This window comes from Scyliorhinus torazame, chromosome 12 (assembly GCF_047496885.1).
Source record: "Scyliorhinus torazame isolate Kashiwa2021f chromosome 12, sScyTor2.1, whole genome shotgun sequence".
Lineage (NCBI taxonomy): Eukaryota > Metazoa > Chordata > Chondrichthyes > Carcharhiniformes > Scyliorhinidae > Scyliorhinus > Scyliorhinus torazame.
In genome coordinates this window covers 132,491,958-132,514,252 of record NC_092718.1, presented here as the reverse complement: position 1 = coordinate 132,514,252, position 22,295 = coordinate 132,491,958, and the positions used below count along the sequence as shown (strand labels likewise).

The following is a 22,295-nucleotide window of genomic DNA, read 5'->3' as shown; positions in this document are numbered from 1 at the left end:
AGAGACAGGGGTCAGTGCACAGTCACTGATTAAATATAACAGTCACTCTCAGAGATAGGGGTCAATGAACAGTCACTGATTAAATATAACAGTCACTCTCAGAGATAGGGGGCAATGCACGGTCACTGATTAAATATAACAGTCACTCTCAGAGATTGGGGTAAGTGCACAGTCACTGATTAAATATAACAGTCACTCTCCATCAGAGATAGGGGTCAGTGCACAGTCACTGATTAAGTATAACAGTCACTCACAGAGATAGGGGGCAGTGCACAGTCACTGATTAAATATAACAGTCACTCTCAGAGATAGGGGTCAGTGCACAGTCACTGATTAAATATAACTGTCACTCTCCATCAGAGATTGGGGTAAGTGCACAGTCACTGATTAAATATAACAGTCACTCTCCATCAGAGATAGGGGTCAGTGCACAGTCACTGATTAAGTATAACAGTCACTCACAGAGATAGGGGGCAGTGCACAGTCACTGATTAAATATAACAGTCACTCTCAGAGATAGGGGTCAGTGCACAGTCACTGATTAAATATAACAGTCACTCTCCAGAGATAGGGGTCAGTGCACAGTCACTGATTAAATATAACAGTCACTCTCAGAGATAGGGGTCAGCGCACAGTCACTGATTAAATATAACAGTCACTCTCTATCAGAGATGGGGGTCAGTGCACAGTCACTGATTAAATATAACAGTCACTGTCAGATAGGGGTCAGTGCACAGTCACTGATTAAATACAACAGTCACTCACAGAGATAGGGGGCAGTGCACAGTCACTGATTAAATATAACAGTCACTCTCTATCAGAGATAGGGGTCAGTGCACAGTGACTGATTAAATATAACAGTCACTCTCTCTCAGAGATAGGGGTCAGTGCACAGTGACTGGTTTAATATAGCAGTCACTCTCTATCAGAGATAGGCGTCAGTGCGCAGTCACTGATTAAATATAACAGTCACTCTCTATCAGAGATAGTTGTCAGTGAATAGTCACTGATTAAATATAACAGTCACTCTCTCTCAGAGATAGGGTTCCGTGCACAGTGACTGATTAAATATAACAGTCACTCTCCATCAGAGATAGGGGTCAGTGCACAGTCACTGATTAAATATAACAGTCACTCACAGAGATAGGGGGCAGTGCACAGTCACTGATTAAATATAACAGTCACTCTCAGAGATAGGGGTCAGTACACAGTCACTGATTAAATATAACAGTAACCCTCTATCAGAGATAGGGGTCAGTGCACAGTCACTGATTAAATATAACAGTCACTCTCAGAGAAGGGGGTCAGTGCACAGTCACTGATTAAATATAACAGTCATTCTCAGAGAAGGGGGTCAGTGCACAGTCACTGATTAAATATAACAGTCACTCTCAGAGAAGGGGGTCAGTGCACAGTCACTGATTAAATATAACAGTCACTCTCAGAGAAGGGGGTCAGTGCACAGTCACTGATTAAATATAACAGTCACTCTCAGAGATAGGGGTCAGTGCACAGTCACTGATTGAATATAACAGTCACTCTCCAGAGATAGGGGTCAGTGCACAGTCACTGATTAAATATAACAGCCACTCTCAGAGATAGGGGTCAGCGCACAGTCACTGATTAAATATAACAGTCACTCTCTATCAGAGATGGGGGTCAGTACACAGTCACTGATTAAATATAACAGTAACTCTCTATCAGAGAAGGGGGTCAGTGCACAGTCACTGATTAAATATAACAGTCACTCTCAGAGATAGGGGGCAGTCCACAGTCACTGATTAAATATAACAGTCACTCTCAGAGAAGGGGGTCAGTGTACAGTCACTGATTAAATATAACAGTCACTCTCCGAGATAGGGGTCAGTGCACAGTCACTGATTAAATATAACAGTCACTCTCAGAGAAGGGGTCAGTGCACAGTCACTGATTAAATATAACAGTCACTCTCAGAGATAGGGGTCAGTGCACAGTCACTGATTAAGTATAACAGTCACTCTCCAGAGATAGGGGTCAGTGAACAGTCACTGATTAAATATAACAGTCACTCTCAGAGATAGGGGTCAGCGCACAGTCACTGATTAAATATAACAGTCAATCTCTATCAGAGATGGGGGTCAGTGCACAGTCACTGATTAAATATAAAAGTCACTCTCAGATAGGGGTCAGTGCACAGTCACTGATTAAATATAACAGTCACTCACAGAGATAGGGGGCAGTGCACAGTCACTGATTAAATATAACAGTAACTCTCTATCAGAGATAGGGGCCAGTGCACAGTCACTGATTAAATATAACAGTAACTCCTAGAGATATGGGGCAGTCCACAGTCACTGATTAAATATAACAGTCACTCTCAGAGAAGGGGGTCAGTTCACAGTCACTGATTAAATATAACAGTCACTCTCAGAGATAGGGGTCAGCGCGCAGTCACTGATTAAATATAACAGTCACTCTCTATCAGAGATGGGGGTCAGTGCACAGTCACTGATTATATATAACAGTCACTCTCAGATAGGGGTCAGTGCACAGTCACTGATTAATTATAACAGTCACTCGCTATCAGAGATAGGAGTCAGTGCACAGTCACTGATTAAATATAACAGTCACTCTCAGAGATAGGGGTCAGTGAACAGTCACTGATTAAATATAACAGTCACTCTCAGAGATAGGGGGCAATGCACGGTCACTGATTAAATATAACAGTCACTCTCAGAGATTGGGGTAAGTGCACAGTCACTGATTAAATATAACAGTCACTCTCCATCAGAGATAGGGGTCAGTGCACAGTCACTGATTAAGTATAACAGTCACTCACAGAGATAGGGGGCAGTGCACAGTCACTGATTAAATATAACAGTCACTCTCAGAGATAGGGGTCAGTGCACAGTCACTGATTAAATATAACAGTCACTCTCCATCAGAGATTGGGGTAAGTGCACAGTCACTGATTAAATATAACAGTCACTCTCCATCAGAGATAGGGGTCAGTGCACAGTCACTGATTAAGTATAACAGTCACTCACAGAGATAGGGGGCAGTGCACAGTCACTGATTAAATATAACAGTCACTCTCAGAGATAGGGGTCAGTGCACAGTCACTGATTAAATATAACAGTCACTCTCCAGAGATAGGGGTCAGTGCACAGTCACTGATTAAATATAACAGTCACTGTCAGATAGGGGTCAGTGCACAGTCACTGATTAAATACAACAGTCACTCACAGAGATAGGGGTCAGTGCACAGTCACTGATTAAATATAACAGTAACTCTCTATCAGAGATAGGCGTCAGTGCGCAGTCACTGATTAAATATAACAGTCACTCTCTATCAGAGATAGGGGTCAGTGAGTAGTCACTGATTAAATATAACAGTCACTCTCTCTCAGAGATAGGGGTCAGTGCACAGTCACTGATTAAGTATAACAGTCACTCACAGAGATAGGGGGCAGTGCACAGTCACTGATTAAATATAACAGTCAGTCTCCAGAGATAGGGGTCAGTACACAGTCACTGATTAAATATAACAGTAACTCTCTATCAGAGATAGGGGTCAGTGCACAGTCACTGATTAAATATAACAGTAACTCTCAGAGATAGGGGGCAGTCCACAGTCACTGATTAAATATTACAGTCACTCTCAGAGAAGGGGGTCAGTGCACAGTCACTGATTAAATATAACAGTCACTCTCAGAGATAGGGGTCAGTGCACAGTCACTGATTGAATATAACAGTCACTCTCCAGAGATAGGGGTCAGTGCACAGTCACTGATTAAATATAACAGTCACTCTCAGAGATAGGGGTCAGCGCACAGTCACTGATTAAATATAACAGTCACTCTCTATCAGAGATAGGGGTCAGCGCACAGTCACTGATTAAATATAACAGTCACTCTCTCTCAGAGATAGGGTTCCGTGCACAGTGACTGATTAAATATAACAGTCACTCTCCATCAGAGATAGGGGTCAGTGCACAGTCACTGATTAAGTATAACAGTCACTCACAGAGATAGGGGGCAGTGCACAGTCACTGATTAAATATAACAGTCACTCTCAGAGATAGGGGTCAGTACACAGTCACTGATTAAATATAACAGTAACCCTCTATCAGAGATAGGGGTCAGTGCACAGTCACTGATTAAATATAACAGTCACTCTCAGAGAAGGGGGTCAGTGCACAGTCACTGATTAAATATAACAGTCACTCTCAGAGAAGGGGATCAGCGCACAGTCACTGATTAAATATAACAGTCACTCTCAGAGATAGGGGTCAGTGCACAGTCACTGATTAAATATAACAGTCACTCTCAGAGAAGGGGGTCAGTGCACAGTCACTGATTAAATATAACAGTCACTCTCAGAGAAGGGGGTCAGTGCACAGTCACTGATTAAATATAACAGTCACTCTCAGAGATAGGGGTCAGTGCACAGTCAGTGATTAAATATAACAGTCACTCTCCAGAGATAGGGGTCAGTGCACAGTCACTGATTAAATATAACAGTAACTCTCAGAGATAGGGGGCAGTCCACAGTCACTGATTAAATATTACAGTCACTCTCAGAGAAGGGGGTCAGTGCACAGTCACTGATTAAATATTACAGTCACTCTCAGAGAAGGGGGTCAGTGCACAGTCACTGATTAAATATAACAGTCACTCACAGAGATAGGGGGCAGTGCACAGTCACTGATTAAATATAACAGTCACTCTCAGAGATAGGGGTCAGTACACAGTCACTGATTAAATATAACAGTAACCCTCTATCAGAGATAGGGGTCAGTGCACAGTCACTGATTAAATATAACAGTCACTCTCAGAGAAGGGGGTCAGTGCACAGTCACTGATTAAATATAACAGTCATTCTCAGAGAAGGGGGTCAGTGCACAGTCACTGATTAAATATAACAGTCACTCTCAGAGAAGGGGGTCAGTGCACAGTCACTGATTAAATATAACAGTCACTCTCAGAGAAGGGGGTCAGTGCACAGTCACTGATTAAATATAACAGTCACTCTCAGAGATAGGGGTCAGTGCACAGTCACTGATTGAATATAACAGTCACTCTCCAGAGATAGGGGTCAGTGCACAGTCACTGATTAAATATAACAGCCACTCTCAGAGATAGGGGTCAGCGCACAGTCACTGATTAAATATAACAGTCACTCTCTATCAGAGATGGGGGTCAGTACACAGTCACTGATTAAATATAACAGTAACTCTCTATCAGAGAAGGGGGTCAGTGCACAGTCACTGATTAAATATAACAGTCACTCTCAGAGATAGGGGGCAGTCCACAGTCACTGATTAAATATAACAGTCACTCTCAGAGAAGGGGGTCAGTGTACAGTCACTGATTAAATATAACAGTCACTCTCCGAGATAGGGGTCAGTGCACAGTCACTGATTAAATATAACAGTCACTCTCAGAGAAGGGGTCAGTGCACAGTCACTGATTAAATATAACAGTCACTCTCAGAGATAGGGGTCAGTGCACAGTCACTGATTAAGTATAACAGTCACTCTCCAGAGATAGGGGTCAGTGAACAGTCACTGATTAAATATAACAGTCACTCTCAGAGATAGGGGTCAGCGCACAGTCACTGATTAAATATAACAGTCAATCTCTATCAGAGATGGGGGTCAGTGCACAGTCACTGATTAAATATAACAGTCACTCTCAGATAGGGGTCAGTGCACAGTCACTGATTAAATATAACAGTCACTCACAGAGATAGGGGGCAGTGCACAGTCACTGATTAAATATAACAGTAACTCTCTATCAGAGATAGGGGGCAGTGCACAGTCACTGATTAAATATAACAGTAACTCCTAGAGATATGGGGCAGTCCACAGTCACTGATTAAATATAACAGTCACTCTCAGAGAAGGGGGTCAGTTCACAGTCACTGATTAAATATAACAGTCACTCTCAGAGATAGGGGTCAGCGCGCAGTCACTGATTAAATATAACAGTCACTCTCTATCAGAGATGGGGGTCAGTGCACAGTCACTGATTATATATAACAGTCACTCTCAGATAGGGGTCAGTGCACAGTCACTGATTAATTATAACAGTCACTCGCTATCAGAGATAGGAGTCAGTGCACAGTCACTGATTAAATATAACAGTAACTCTCTATCAGAGATAGGGGTCAGTGCACAGTCACTGATTAAATATAACAGTAACTCTCTATCAGAGATAGGCGTCAGTGCGCAGTCACTGATTAAATATAACAGTCACTCTCTATCAGAGATAGGGGTCAGTGAGTAGTCACTGATTAAATATAACAGTCACTCTCTCTCAGAGATAGGGGTCAGTGCACAGTCACTGATTAAGTATAACAGTCACTCACAGAGATAGGGGGCAGTGCACAGTCACTGATTAAATATAACAGTCAGTCTCCAGAGATAGGGGTCAGTACACAGTCACTGATTAAATATAACAGTAACTCTCTATCAGAGATAGGGGTCAGTGCACAGTCACTGATTAAATATAACAGTAACTCTCAGAGATAGGGGGCAGTCCACAGTCACTGATTAAATATTACAGTCACTCTCAGAGAAGGGGGTCAGTGCACAGTCACTGATTAAATATAACAGTCACTCTCAGAGATAGGGGTCAGTGCACAGTCACTGATTGAATATAACAGTCACTCTCCAGAGATAGGGGTCAGTGCACAGTCACTGATTAAATATAACAGTCACTCTCAGAGATAGGGGTCAGCGCACAGTCACTGATTAAATATAACAGTCACTCTCTATCAGAGATAGGGGTCAGCGCACAGTCACTGATTAAATATAACAGTCACTCTCTCTCAGAGATAGGGTTCCGTGCACAGTGACTGATTAAATATAACAGTCACTCTCCATCAGAGATAGGGGTCAGTGCACAGTCACTGATTAAGTATAACAGTCACTCACAGAGATAGGGGGCAGTGCACAGTCACTGATTAAATATAACAGTCACTCTCAGAGATAGGGGTCAGTACACAGTCACTGATTAAATATAACAGTAACCCTCTATCAGAGATAGGGGTCAGTGCACAGTCACTGATTAAATATAACAGTCACTCTCAGAGAAGGGGGTCAGTGCACAGTCACTGATTAAATATAACAGTCACTCTCAGAGAAGGGGATCAGCGCACAGTCACTGATTAAATATAACAGTCACTCTCAGAGATAGGGGTCAGTGCACAGTCACTGATTAAATATAACAGTCACTCTCAGAGAAGGGGGTCAGTGCACAGTCACTGATTAAATATAACAGTCACTCTCAGAGAAGGGGGTCAGTGCACAGTCACTGATTAAATATAACAGTCACTCTCAGAGATAGGGGTCAGTGCACAGTCAGTGATTAAATATAACAGTCACTCTCCAGAGATAGGGGTCAGTGCACAGTCACTGATTAAATATAACAGTAACTCTCAGAGATAGGGGGCAGTCCACAGTCACTGATTAAATATTACAGTCACTCTCAGAGAAGGGGGTCAGTGCACAGTCACTGATTAAATATTACAGTCACTCTCAGAGAAGGGGGTCAGTGCACAGTCACTGATTAAATATAACAGTCACTCTCAGAGATAGGGGTCAGCGCACAGTCACTGATTAAATATAACAGTCACTCTCTATCAGAGATAGGGGTCAGCGCACAGTCACTGATTAAATATAACAGTCACTCTCTCTCAGAGATAGGGTTCCGTGCACAGTGACTGATTAAATATAACAGTCACTCTCCATCAGAGATAGGGGTCAGTGCACAGTCACTGATTAAGTATAACAGTCACTCACAGAGATAGGGGGCAGTGCACAGTCACTGATTAAATATAACAGTCACTCTCAGAGATAGGGGTCAGTACACAGTCACTGATTAAATATAACAGTAACCCTCTATCAGAGATAGGGGTCAGTGCACAGTCACTGATTAAATATAACAGTCACTCTCAGAGAAGGGGGTCAGTGCACAGTCACTGATTAAATATAACAGTCACTCTCAGAGAAGGGGATCAGCGCACAGTCACTGATTAAATATAACAGTCACTCTCAGAGATAGGGGTCAGTGCACAGTCACTGATTAAATATAACAGTCACTCTCAGAGAAGGGGGTCAGTGCACAGTCACTGATTAAATATAACAGTCACTCTCAGAGAAGGGGGTCAGTGCACAGTCACTGATTAAATATAACAGTCACTCTCAGAGATAGGGGTCAGTGCACAGTCAGTGATTAAATATAACAGTCACTCTCCAGAGATAGGGGTCAGTGCACAGTCACTGATTAAATATAACAGTCACTCTCAGAGATAGGGGTCAGCGCACAGTCACTGATTAAATATAACAGTCACTCTCTATCAGAGATGGGGGTCAGTGCACAGTCACTGATTAAATATAACAGTCACTCTCAGATAGGGGTCAGTGCACAGTCACTGATTAAATATAACAGTAACTCTCTATCAGAGATAGGGGTCAGTGCACAGTCACTGATTAAATATAACAGTCGCTCTCTATCAGAGATAGGGGTCAGTGCACAGTGACTGATTAAATATAACAGTCACTCTCTATCAGAGATAGGGGTCAGTGCACAGTGACTGATTAAATATAACAGTCACTCTCAGAGATAGGGGTCAGTGAACAGTCACTGATTAAATATAACAGTCACTCTCAGAGATAGGGGGCAATGCACGGTCACTGATTAAATATAACAGTCACTCTCAGAGATTGGGGTAAGTGCACAGTCACTGATTAAATATAACAGTCACTCTCCATCAGAGATAGGGGTCAGTGCACAGTCACTGATTAAGTATAACAGTCACTCACAGAGATAGGGGGCAGTGCACAGTCACTGATTAAATATAATAGTCACTCTCAGAGATAGGGGTCAGTACAGAGTCACTGATTCAATATAACAGTCACTCTCAGGGATAGGGTCAGTGCACAGTCACTGACTAACTATAACAGTCACTTTCAGATATAGGGGTCAGTGCACAGTCACTGATTAAATATAACAGTAACTCTCTATCAGAGCTAGGGGACAGTGCACAGTCACTCATTAAATATAACAGTCACTCTCAGAGATAGGGGTCAGCGCACAGTCACTGATTAAATTTAACAGTCACTCTCTATCAGAGATAGGGGTCAGTGCACAGTCACTGATTAAATATAACCGTCACTCTCTATCAGAGACAGGGGTCAGTGCACAGTCACTGATTAAATATAACAGAAACTCTCTATCAGAGATAGGGGTCAGTGCATAGTCACTGATTCAATATAACAGGAACTCTCTATCAGAGATAGGGGTCAGTGCGCAGTCACTGATTAAATATAACAGTAACTCTCTATCAGAGATAGGGGTCAGTGCACAGTCACAGATTAAATATAACAGTAACTCTCTATCAGCGATACGGGTCAGTGCACAGTCACTGATTAAATATAACAGTCACTCTCTATCAGATAAAGGGGTCGGTGCACAGTTACTGATTAAATATAACAGTCACTCTCAGAGATAGGTGTCAGTGCACAGTCACTGATTAAATATAACTGTCACTCTCTATCAGAGATAGGGGTCAGTGCACAGTCACTGATTAAATATAACAGTAACTCTCTCTCAGAGATAGGGGTCAGTGCACAGTCACTGATTAAATATAACAGTAACTCTCTATCAGAGATAGGCGTCAGTGCGCAGACACTGATTAAATATAACAGTCACTCTCTATCAGAGATAGGGGTCAGTGAATAGTCACTGATTAAATATAACAGTCACTCTCTCTCAGAGATAGGGGTCAGTGCACAGTCACTGATTAAATATAACAGTCACTCTCCATCAGAGATAGGGGTCAGTGCAAAGTCACTGATTAAGTATAAGAGTCACTCACAGAGATAGGGGGCAGTGCACAGTCACTGATTAAATATAACAGTAACTCTCTATCAGAGATAGGGGTCAGTGCAGAGTGACTGATTAAATATAACAGTCACTCTCTATCAGAGATAGGGGTCAGTGCACAGTGACTGATTTAATATAACAGTCACTCTCTCTCAGAGATAGGGGTCAGTGCACAGTCACTGATTAAGTATAACAGTCACTCACAGAGATCGGGGGCAGTGCACAGTCACTGATTAAATATAACAGTCACTCTCACAGATAGGGGTCAGTACACAGTCACTGATTAAATATAACAGTAACTCTCTATCAGAGAAGGGGGTCAGTGCACAGTCACTGATTAAATATAACTGTCACTCTCAGAGAAGGGGGTCAGTGCGCAGTCACTGATTAAGTATAACAGTCACTCACAGAGATAGGGGTCAGTGCACAGTCACTGATTAAATATAACAGTCACTCTCAGAGATAGGGGTCAGTGCACAGTCACTGATTAAATATAACAGTCACTCTCAGAGATAGGGGACAGTCCACAGTCACTGATTAAATATAACAGTCACTCTCAGAGAAGGGGTTCAGTGCACAGTCACTGATTAAATATAACAGTCACTCTCAGAGATAGGGGTCAGTGCACAGTCACTGATTGAATATAACAGTCACTCTCCAGAGATAGGGGTCAGCGCACAGTCACTGATTAAATGTAACAGTCACTCTCAGAGATAGGGGTCAGTGCACAGTCACTGATTAAATATAACAGTCACTCTCAGAGATAGGGGTCAGCGCACAGTCACTGATTAAATATAACAGTCACTCTCTATCAGAGATGGGGGTCAGTACACAGTCACTGATTAAATATAACAGTAACTCTCTATCAGAGAAGGGGGTCAGTGCACAGTCACTGATTAAATATAACAGTCACTCTCAGAGATAGGGGGCAGTCCACAGTCACTGATTAAATATAACAGTCACTCTCAGAGAAGGGGGTCAGTGCGCAGTCACTGATTAAATATAACAGTCACTATCAGAGATAGGGGGCAGTCCACAGTCACTGATTAAATATAACAGTCACTCTCAGAGAAGGGGGTCAGTGCACAGTCACTGATTAAATATTACAGTCACTCTCAGAGAAGGGGGTCAGTGCACAGTCACTGATTAAATATAACAGTCACTCTCAGAGATAGGGGTCAGCGCACAGTCACTGATTAAATATAACAGTCACTCTCTATCAGAGATAGGGGTCAGCGCACAGTCACTGATTAAATATAACAGTCACTCTCTCTCAGAGATAGGGTTCCGTGCACAGTGACTGATTAAATATAACAGTCACTCTCCATCAGAGATAGGGGTCAGTGCACAGTCACTGATTAAGTATAACAGTCACTCACAGAGATAGGGGGCAGTGCACAGTCACTGATTAAATATAACAGTCACTCTCAGAGATAGGGGTCAGTACACAGTCACTGATTAAATGTAACAGTAACCCTCTATCAGAGATAGGGGTCAGTGCACAGTCACTGATTAAATATAACAGTCACTCTCAGAGAAGGGGGTCAGTGCACAGTCACTGATTAAATATAACAGTCACTCTCAGAGATAGGGGTCAGCGCACACTCACTGATTAAATATAACAGTCACTCTCTATCAGAGATGGGGGTCAGTGCACAGTCACTGATTAAATATAACAGTCACTCTCAGATAGGGGTCAGTGCACAGTCACTGATTAAATATAACAGTAACTCTCTATCAGAGATAGGGGTCAGTGCACAGTCACTGATTAAATATAACAGTCGCTCTCTATCAGAGATAGGGGTCAGTGCACAGTGACTGATTAAATATAACAGTCACTCTCTATCAGAGATAGGGGTCTGTGCACAGTCACTGATTAAATATAACAGTCACTCTCTATCAGAGACAGGGGTCAGTGCACAGTCACTGATTAAATATAACAGTCACTCTCAGAGATAGGGGTCAATGAACAGTCACTGATTAAATATAACAGTCACTCTCAGAGATAGGGGGCAATGCACGGTCACTGATTAAATATAACAGTCACTCTCAGAGATTGGGGTAAGTGCACAGTCACTGATTAAATATAACAGTCACTCTCCATCAGAGATAGGGGTCAGTGCACAGTCACTGATTAAGTATAACAGTCACTCACAGAGATAGGGGGCAGTGCACAGTCACTGATTAAATATAACAGTCACTCTCAGAGATAGGGGTCAGTGCACAGTCACTGATTAAATATAACTGTCACTCTCCATCAGAGATTGGGGTAAGTGCACAGTCACTGATTAAATATAACAGTCACTCTCCATCAGAGATAGGGGTCAGTGCACAGTCACTGATTAAGTATAACAGTCACTCACAGAGATAGGGGGCAGTGCACAGTCACTGATTAAATATAACAGTCACTCTCAGAGATAGGGGTCAGTGCACAGTCACTGATTAAATATAACAGTCACTCTCCAGAGATAGGGGTCAGTGCACAGTCACTGATTAAATATAACAGTCACTCTCAGAGATAGGGGTCAGCGCACAGTCACTGATTAAATATAACAGTCACTCTCTATCAGAGATGGGGGTCAGTGCACAGTCACTGATTAAATATAACAGTCACTGTCAGATAGGGGTCAGTGCACAGTCACTGATTAAATACAACAGTCACTCACAGAGATAGGGGGCAGTGCACAGTCACTGATTAAATATAACAGTCACTCTCTATCAGAGATAGGGGTCAGTGCACAGTGACTGATTAAATATAACAGTCACTCTCTCTCAGAGATAGGGGTCAGTGCACAGTGACTGGTTTAATATAGCAGTCACTCTCTATCAGAGATAGGCGTCAGTGCGCAGTCACTGATTAAATATAACAGTCACTCTCTATCAGAGATAGTTGTCAGTGAATAGTCACTGATTAAATATAACAGTCACTCTCTCTCAGAGATAGGGTTCCGTGCACAGTGACTGATTAAATATAACAGTCACTCTCCATCAGAGATAGGGGTCAGTGCACAGTCACTGATTAAATATAACAGTCACTCACAGAGATAGGGGGCAGTGCACAGTCACTGATTAAATATAACAGTCACTCTCAGAGATAGGGGTCAGTACACAGTCACTGATTAAATATAACAGTAACCCTCTATCAGAGATAGGGGTCAGTGCACAGTCACTGATTAAATATAACAGTCACTCTCAGAGAAGGGGGTCAGTGCACAGTCACTGATTAAATATAACAGTCATTCTCAGAGAAGGGGGTCAGTGCACAGTCACTGATTAAATATAACAGTCACTCTCAGAGAAGGGGGTCAGTGCACAGTCACTGATTAAATATAACAGTCACTCTCAGAGAAGGGGGTCAGTGCACAGTCACTGATTAAATATAACAGTCACTCTCAGAGATAGGGGTCAGTGCACAGTCACTGATTGAATATAACAGTCACTCTCCAGAGATAGGGGTCAGTGCACAGTCACTGATTAAATATAACAGCCACTCTCAGAGATAGGGGTCAGCGCACAGTCACTGATTAAATATAACAGTCACTCTCTATCAGAGATGGGGGTCAGTACACAGTCACTGATTAAATATAACAGTAACTCTCTATCAGAGAAGGGGGTCAGTGCACAGTCACTGATTAAATATAACAGTCACTCTCAGAGATAGGGGGCAGTCCACAGTCACTGATTAAATATAACAGTCACTCTCAGAGAAGGGGGTCAGTGTACAGTCACTGATTAAATATAACAGTCACTCTCCGAGATAGGGGTCAGTGCACAGTCACTGATTAAATATAACAGTCACTCTCAGAGAAGGGGTCAGTGCACAGTCACTGATTAAATATAACAGTCACTCTCAGAGATAGGGGTCAGTGCACAGTCACTGATTAAGTATAACAGTCACTCTCCAGAGATAGGGGTCAGTGAACAGTCACTGATTAAATATAACAGTCACTCTCAGAGATAGGGGTCAGCGCACAGTCACTGATTAAATATAACAGTCAATCTCTATCAGAGATGGGGGTCAGTGCACAGTCACTGATTAAATATAACAGTCACTCTCAGATAGGGGTCAGTGCACAGTCACTGATTAAATATAACAGTCACTCACAGAGATAGGGGGCAGTGCACAGTCACTGATTAAATATAACAGTAACTCTCTATCAGAGATAGGGGGCAGTGCACAGTCACTGATTAAATATAACAGTAACTCCTAGAGATATGGGGCAGTCCACAGTCACTGATTAAATATAACAGTCACTCTCAGAGAAGGGGGTCAGTTCACAGTCACTGATTAAATATAACAGTCACTCTCAGAGATAGGGGTCAGCGCGCAGTCACTGATTAAATATAACAGTCACTCTCTATCAGAGATGGGGGTCAGTGCACAGTCACTGATTATATATAACAGTCACTCTCAGATAGGGGTCAGTGCACAGTCACTGATTAATTATAACAGTCACTCGCTATCAGAGATAGGAGTCAGTGCACAGTCACTGATTAAATATAACAGTCACTCTCAGAGATAGGGGTCAGTGAACAGTCACTGATTAAATATAACAGTCACTCTCAGAGATAGGGGGCAATGCACGGTCACTGATTAAATATAACAGTCACTCTCAGAGATTGGGGTAAGTGCACAGTCACTGATTAAATATAACAGTCACTCTCCATCAGAGATAGGGGTCAGTGCACAGTCACTGATTAAGTATAACAGTCACTCACAGAGATAGGGGGCAGTGCACAGTCACTGATTAAATATAACAGTCACTCTCAGAGATAGGGGTCAGTGCACAGTCACTGATTAAATATAACAGTCACTCTCCATCAGAGATTGGGGTAAGTGCACAGTCACTGATTAAATATAACAGTCACTCTCCATCAGAGATAGGGGTCAGTGCACAGTCACTGATTAAGTATAACAGTCACTCACAGAGATAGGGGGCAGTGCACAGTCACTGATTAAATATAACAGTCACTCTCAGAGATAGGGGTCAGTGCACAGTCACTGATTAAATATAACAGTCACTCTCCAGAGATAGGGGTCAGTGCACAGTCACTGATTAAATATAACAGTCACTGTCAGATAGGGGTCAGTGCACAGTCACTGATTAAATACAACAGTCACTCACAGAGATAGGGGTCAGTGCACAGTCACTGATTAAATATAACAGTAACTCTCTATCAGAGATAGGCGTCAGTGCGCAGTCACTGATTAAATATAACAGTCACTCTCTATCAGAGATAGGGGTCAGTGAGTAGTCACTGATTAAATATAACAGTCACTCTCTCTCAGAGATAGGGGTCAGTGCACAGTCACTGATTAAGTATAACAGTCACTCACAGAGATAGGGGGCAGTGCACAGTCACTGATTAAATATAACAGTCAGTCTCCAGAGATAGGGGTCAGTACACAGTCACTGATTAAATATAACAGTAACTCTCTATCAGAGATAGGGGTCAGTGCACAGTCACTGATTAAATATAACAGTAACTCTCAGAGATAGGGGGCAGTCCACAGTCACTGATTAAATATTACAGTCACTCTCAGAGAAGGGGGTCAGTGCACAGTCACTGATTAAATATAACAGTCACTCTCAGAGATAGGGGTCAGTGCACAGTCACTGATTGAATATAACAGTCACTCTCCAGAGATAGGGGTCAGTGCACAGTCACTGATTAAATATAACAGTCACTCTCAGAGATAGGGGTCAGCGCACAGTCACTGATTAAATATAACAGTCACTCTCTATCAGAGATAGGGGTCAGCGCACAGTCACTGATTAAATATAACAGTCACTCTCTCTCAGAGATAGGGTTCCGTGCACAGTGACTGATTAAATATAACAGTCACTCTCCATCAGAGATAGGGGTCAGTGCACAGTCACTGATTAAGTATAACAGTCACTCACAGAGATAGGGGGCAGTGCACAGTCACTGATTAAATATAACAGTCACTCTCAGAGATAGGGGTCAGTACACAGTCACTGATTAAATATAACAGTAACCCTCTATCAGAGATAGGGGTCAGTGCACAGTCACTGATTAAATATAACAGTCACTCTCAGAGAAGGGGGTCAGTGCACAGTCACTGATTAAATATAACAGTCACTCTCAGAGAAGGGGATCAGCGCACAGTCACTGATTAAATATAACAGTCACTCTCAGAGATAGGGGTCAGTGCACAGTCACTGATTAAATATAACAGTCACTCTCAGAGAAGGGGGTCAGTGCACAGTCACTGATTAAATATAACAGTCACTCTCAGAGAAGGGGGTCAGTGCACAGTCACTGATTAAATATAACAGTCACTCTCAGAGATAGGGGTCAGTGCACAGTCAGTGATTAAATATAACAGTCACTCTCCAGAGATAGGGGTCAGTGCACAGTCACTGATTAAATATAACAGTAACTCTCAGAGATAGGGGGCAGTCCACAGTCACTGATTAAATATTACAGTCACTCTCAGAGAAGGGGGTCAGTGCACAGTCACTGATTAAATATTACAGTCACTCTCAGAGAAGGGGGTCAGTGCACAGTCACTGATTAAATATAACAGTCACTCACAGAGATAGGGGGCAGTGCACAGTCACTGATTAAATATAACAGTCACTCTCAGAGATAGGGGTCAGTACACAGTCACTGATTAAATATAACAGTAACCCTCTATCAGAGATAGGGGTCAGTGCACAGTCACTGATTAAATATAACAGTCACTCTCAGAGAAGGGGGTCAGTGCACAGTCACTGATTAAATATAACAGTCATTCTCAGAGAAGGGGGTCAGTGCACAGTCACTGATTAAATATAACAGTCACTCTCAGAGAAGGGGGTCAGTGCACAGTCACTGATTAAATATAACAGTCACTCTCAGAGAAGGGGGTCAGTGCACAGTCACTGATTAAATATAACAGTCACTCTCAGAGATAGGGGTCAGTGCACAGTCACTGATTGAATATAACAGTCACTCTCCAGAGATAGGGGTCAGTGCACAGTCACTGATTAAATATAACAGCCACTCTCAGAGATAGGGGTCAGCGCACAGTCACTGATTAAATATAACAGTCACTCTCTATCAGAGATGGGGGTCAGTACACAGTCACTGATTAAATATAACAGTAACTCTCTATCAGAGAAGGGGGTCAGTGCACAGTCACTGATTAAATATAACAGTCACTCTCAGAGATAGGGGGCAGTCCACAGTCACTGATTAAATATAACAGTCACTCTCAGAGAAGGGGGTCAGTGTACAGTCACTGATTAAATATAACAGTCACTCTCCGAGATAGGGGTCAGTGCACAGTCACTGATTAAATATAACAGTCACTCTCAGAGAAGGGGTCAGTGCACAGTCACTGATTAAATATAACAGTCACTCTCAGAGATAGGGGTCAGTGCACAGTCACTGATTAAGTATAACAGTCACTCTCCAGAGATAGGGGTCAGTGAACAGTCACTGATTAAATATAACAGTCACTCTCAGAGATAGGGGTCAGCGCACAGTCACTGATTAAATATAACAGTCAATCTCTATCAGAGATGGGGGTCAGTGCACAGTCACTGATTAAATATAACAGTCACTCTCAGATAGGGGTCAGTGCACAGTCACTGATTAAATATAACAGTCACTCACAGAGATAGGGGGCAGTGCACAGTCACTGATTAAATATAACAGTAACTCTCTATCAGAGATAGGGGGCAGTGCACAGTCACTGATTAAATATAACAGTAACTCCTAGAGATATGGGGCAGTCCACAGTCACTGATTAAATATAACAGTCACTCTCAGAGAAGGGGGTCAGTTCACAGTCACTGATTAAATATAACAGTCACTCTCAGAGATAGGGGTCAGCGCGCAGTCACTGATTAAATATAACAGTCACTCTCTATCAGAGATGGGGGTCAGTGCACAGTCACTGATTATATATAACAGTCACTCTCAGATAGGGGTCAGTGCACAGTCACTGATTAATTATAACAGTCACTCGCTATCAGAGATAGGAGTCAGTGCACAGTCACTGATTAAATATAACAGTAACTCTCTATCAGAGATAGGGGTCAGTGCACAGTCACTGATTAAATATAACAGTAACTCTCTATCAGAGATAGGCGTCAGTGCGCAGTCACTGATTAAATATAACAGTCACTCTCTATCAGAGATAGGGGTCAGTGAGTAGTCACTGATTAAATATAACAGTCACTCTCTCTCAGAGATAGGGGTCAGTGCACAGTCACTGATTAAGTATAACAGTCACTCACAGAGATAGGGGGCAGTGCACAGTCACTGATTAAATATAACAGTCAGTCTCCAGAGATAGGGGTCAGTACACAGTCACTGATTAAATATAACAGTAACTCTCTATCAGAGATAGGGGTCAGTGCACAGTCACTGATTAAATATAACAGTAACTCTCAGAGATAGGGGGCAGTCCACAGTCACTGATTAAATATTACAGTCACTCTCAGAGAAGGGGGTCAGTGCACAGTCACTGATTAAATATAACAGTCACTCTCAGAGATAGGGGTCAGTGCACAGTCACTGATTGAATATAACAGTCACTCTCCAGAGATAGGGGTCAGTGCACAGTCACTGATTAAATATAACAGTCACTCTCAGAGATAGGGGTCAGCGCACAGTCACTGATTAAATATAACAGTCACTCTCTATCAGAGATAGGGGTCAGCGCACAGTCACTGATTAAATATAACAGTCACTCTCTCTCAGAGATAGGGTTCCGTGCACAGTGACTGATTAAATATAACAGTCACTCTCCATCAGAGATAGGGGTCAGTGCACAGTCACTGATTAAGTATAACAGTCACTCACAGAGATAGGGGGCAGTGCACAGTCACTGATTAAATATAACAGTCACTCTCAGAGATAGGGGTCAGTACACAGTCACTGATTAAATATAACAGTAACCCTCTATCAGAGATAGGGGTCAGTGCACAGTCACTGATTAAATATAACAGTCACTCTCAGAGAAGGGGGTCAGTGCACAGTCACTGATTAAATATAACAGTCACTCTCAGAGAAGGGGATCAGCGCACAGTCACTGATTAAATATAACAGTCACTCTCAGAGATAGGGGTCAGTGCACAGTCACTGATTAAATATAACAGTCACTCTCAGAGAAGGGGGTCAGTGCACAGTCACTGATTAAATATAACAGTCACTCTCAGAGAAGGGGGTCAGTGCACAGTCACTGATTAAATATAACAGTCACTCTCAGAGATAGGGGTCAGTGCACAGTCAGTGATTAAATATAACAGTCACTCTCCAGAGATAGGGGTCAGTGCACAGTCACTGATTAAATATAACAGTAACTCTCAGAGATAGGGGGCAGTCCACAGTCACTGATTAAATATTACAGTCACTCTCAGAGAAGGGGGTCAGTGCACAGTCACTGATTAAATATTACAGTCACTCTCAGAGAAGGGGGTCAGTGCACAGTCACTGATTAAATATAACAGTCACTCTCAGAGATAGGGGTCAGCGCACAGTCACTGATTAAATATAACAGTCACTCTCTATCAGAGATAGGGGTCAGCGCACAGTCACTGATTAAATATAACAGTCACTCTCTCTCAGAGATAGGGTTCCGTGCACAGTGACTGATTAAATATAACAGTCACTCTCCATCAGAGATAGGGGTCAGTGCACAGTCACTGATTAAGTATAACAGTCACTCACAGAGATAGGGGGCAGTGCACAGTCACTGATTAAATATAACAGTCACTCTCAGAGATAGGGGTCAGTACACAGTCACTGATTAAATATAACAGTAACCCTCTATCAGAGATAGGGGTCAGTGCACAGTCACTGATTAAATATAACAGTCACTCTCAGAGAAGGGGGTCAGTGCACAGTCACTGATTAAATATAACAGTCACTCTCAGAGAAGGGGATCAGCGCACAGTCACTGATTAAATATAACAGTCACTCTCAGAGATAGGGGTCAGTGCACAGTCACTGATTAAATATAACAGTCACTCTCAGAGAAGGGGGTCAGTGCACAGTCACTGATTAAATATAACAGTCACTCTCAGAGAAGGGGGTCAGTGCACAGTCACTGATTAAATATAACAGTCACTCTCAGAGATAGGGGTCAGTGCACAGTCAGTGATTAAATATAACAGTCACTCTCCAGAGATAGGGGTCAGTGCACAGTCACTGATTAAATATAACAGTCACTCTCAGAGATAGGGGTCAGCGCACAGTCACTGATTAAATATAACAGTCACTCTCTATCAGAGATGGGGGTCAGTGCACAGTCACTGATTAAATATAACAGTCACTCTCAGATAGGGGTCAGTGCACAGTCACTGATTAAATATAACAGTAACTCTCTATCAGAGATAGGGGTCAGTGCACAGTCACTGATTAAATATAACAGTCGCTCTCTATCAGAGATAGGGGTCAGTGCACAGTGACTGATTAAATATAACAGTCACTCTCTATCAGAGATAGGGGTCAGTGCACAGTGACTGATTAAATATAACAGTCACTCTCAGAGATAGGGGTCAGTGAACAGTCACTGATTAAATATAACAGTCACTCTCAGAGATAGGGGGCAATGCACGGTCACTGATTAAATATAACAGTCACTCTCAGAGATTGGGGTAAGTGCACAGTCACTGATTAAATATAACAGTCACTCTCCATCAGAGATAGGGGTCAGTGCACAGTCACTGATTAAGTATAACAGTCACTCACAGAGATAGGGGGCAGTGCACAGTCACTGATTAAATATAATAGTCACTCTCAGAGATAGGGGTCAGTACAGAGTCACTGATTCAATATAACAGTCACTCTCAGGGATAGGGTCAGTGCACAGTCACTGACTAACTATAACAGTCACTTTCAGATATAGGGGTCAGTGCACAGTCACTGATTAAATATAACAGTAACTCTCTATCAGAGCTAGGGGACAGTGCACAGTCACTCATTAAATATAACAGTCACTCTCAGAGATAGGGGTCAGCGCACAGTCACTGATTAAATTTAACAGTCACTCTCTATCAGAGATAGGGGTCAGTGCACAGTCACTGATTAAATATAACCGTCACTCTCTATCAGAGACAGGGGTCAGTGCACAGTCACTGATTAAATATAACAGAAACTCTCTATCAGAGATAGGGGTCAGTGCATAGTCACTGATTCAATATAACAGGAACTCTCTATCAGAGATAGGGGTCAGTGCGCAGTCACTGATTAAATATAACAGTAACTCTCTATCAGAGATAGGGGTCAGTGCACAGTCACAGATTAAATATAACAGTAACTCTCTATCAGCGATACGGGTCAGTGCACAGTCACTGATTAAATATAACAGTCACTCTCTATCAGATAAAGGGGTCGGTGCACAGTTACTGATTAAATATAACAGTCACTCTCAGAGATAGGTGTCAGTGCACAGTCACTGATTAAATATAACTGTCACTCTCTATCAGAGATAGGGGTCAGTGCACAGTCACTGATTAAATATAACAGTAACTCTCTCTCAGAGATAGGGGTCAGTGCACAGTCACTGATTAAATATAACAGTAACTCTCTATCAGAGATAGGCGTCAGTGCGCAGACACTGATTAAATATAACAGTCACTCTCTATCAGAGATAGGGGTCAGTGAATAGTCACTGATTAAATATAACAGTCACTCTCTCTCAGAGATAGGGGTCAGTGCACAGTCACTGATTAAATATAACAGTCACTCTCCATCAGAGATAGGGGTCAGTGCAAAGTCACTGATTAAGTATAAGAGTCACTCACAGAGATAGGGGGCAGTGCACAGTCACTGATTAAATATAACAGTAACTCTCTATCAGAGATAGGGGTCAGTGCAGAGTGACTGATTAAATATAACAGTCACTCTCTATCAGAGATAGGGGTCAGTGCACAGTGACTGATTTAATATAACAGTCACTCTCTCTCAGAGATAGGGGTCAGTGCACAGTCACTGATTAAGTATAACAGTCACTCACAGAGATCGGGGGCAGTGCACAGTCACTGATTAAATATAACAGTCACTCTCACAGATAGGGGTCAGTACACAGTCACTGATTAAATATAACAGTAACTCTCTATCAGAGAAGGGGGTCAGTGCACAGTCACTGATTAAATATAACTGTCACTCTCAGAGAAGGGGGTCAGTGCGCAGTCACTGATTAAGTATAACAGTCACTCACAGAGATAGGGGTCAGTGCACAGTCACTGATTAAATATAACAGTCACTCTCAGAGATAGGGGTCAGTGCACAGTCACTGATTAAATATAACAGTCACTCTCAGAGATAGGGGACAGTCCACAGTCACTGATTAAATATAACAGTCACTCTCAGAGAAGGGGTTCAGTGCACAGTCACTGATTAAATATAACAGTCACTCTCAGAGATAGGGGTCAGTGCACAGTCACTGATTGAATATAACAG

At 42.4% G+C, this 22,295-nt stretch overlaps 1 protein-coding gene across 2 annotated transcripts in view; it reads left to right on the top strand.

The window, feature by feature from the left end:
* LOC140386607 (tectonic-3-like) overlaps positions 1 to 22,295 on the top strand; it is an 894,865-nt gene that overhangs the window by 382,691 nt on the left and 489,879 nt on the right. The gene's annotated exons all lie outside the window — the stretch shown is intronic.